Consider the following 1,017-nt stretch of genomic DNA (forward strand, 5'->3'; position numbering starts at 1 on the left):
TAGCGCGCAACCTGTCGACTTTGAGGCCGGATGGCCACCGGTCAAGGTGGCAGCCTACCGCTCTGGGGGACCCGGGATCGAATCCGGACGGATCAAGGAATCCCCAGGAATTTTTCGGGGGGTGGTTCGTTCGGATATGTCGGGCCCCGTCCCTCACCACCCGGTCGCCCCATTGTGGGCCTGGCCGAACCCATAATGGGCCTGCTATAAAAGGCCCTCTTAGTGCCCAAAGGGCGGAAATAGTAAAAAAAAAACCCTGTCGACTTTTTTTTTGCATGTACGATCGTACACGTATCAAATAGAGCTAAGTTATCTGTACCTGTTCTTTCTTAATTTAGGTCACTTACGTTACTCCTACGCAAGTCCCTAATCCCTAACTGTAACTGATTTATAACCGGCATATACGTTATTCTTCGCATTTTAAAATGACATTGCGCATGCGTCAGGAACTTCTGTTCGAACAAACCCGGTTTTGTTTTTTTTTTTTTTAAATTGTTTGAGTTTATCTTGAATGAACATCGATGTGAAATCCGACATCGAAATTTAGCATCGATGCTTAGGCAAACATCGATGTTAAAATTATAGACATCGCACAGCACTGAGAGAAGCCGAGACGAGGAACGGTGAACCAACTGGAAAATTGGGTACCCTTCTGTCCTTTAATTCTTCTCATTTCCCCTTCTACTTTTTCTATTTTTAGTTTAAGTTAGGTTAAGGTTTACGCGTGCAAATAAATTGTCGGGAGGTAGTTATCGAGAAATTAACTACCGGTCTATTGATATACCTGGTCACTCAAGATTGTGGAACCGTTTGAAGGAGAACAGCGGGAATCCGAACCTATTCTGTATATATATTTCAAATTCAGCGCGAAATTAAACTCGTTTAATTGGTAAAACGTGTATGTGTTTACCTGTCCGCGTTGAACATTTCACACCAGTACATCCACCACATATTTTATTTCACAAAGTAAGTTTTTATTATTTTATTTTTAATTGTAGCCCTTATATCGTGGCTAGC

The sequence above is a fragment of the Centruroides sculpturatus genome, unplaced genomic scaffold, assembly GCF_000671375.1.
Source record: "Centruroides sculpturatus isolate CEXI.00-Female unplaced genomic scaffold, Cexi_2.0 scaffold1607, whole genome shotgun sequence".
NCBI classification, from domain to species: Eukaryota; Metazoa; Arthropoda; class Arachnida; order Scorpiones; family Buthidae; genus Centruroides; species Centruroides sculpturatus.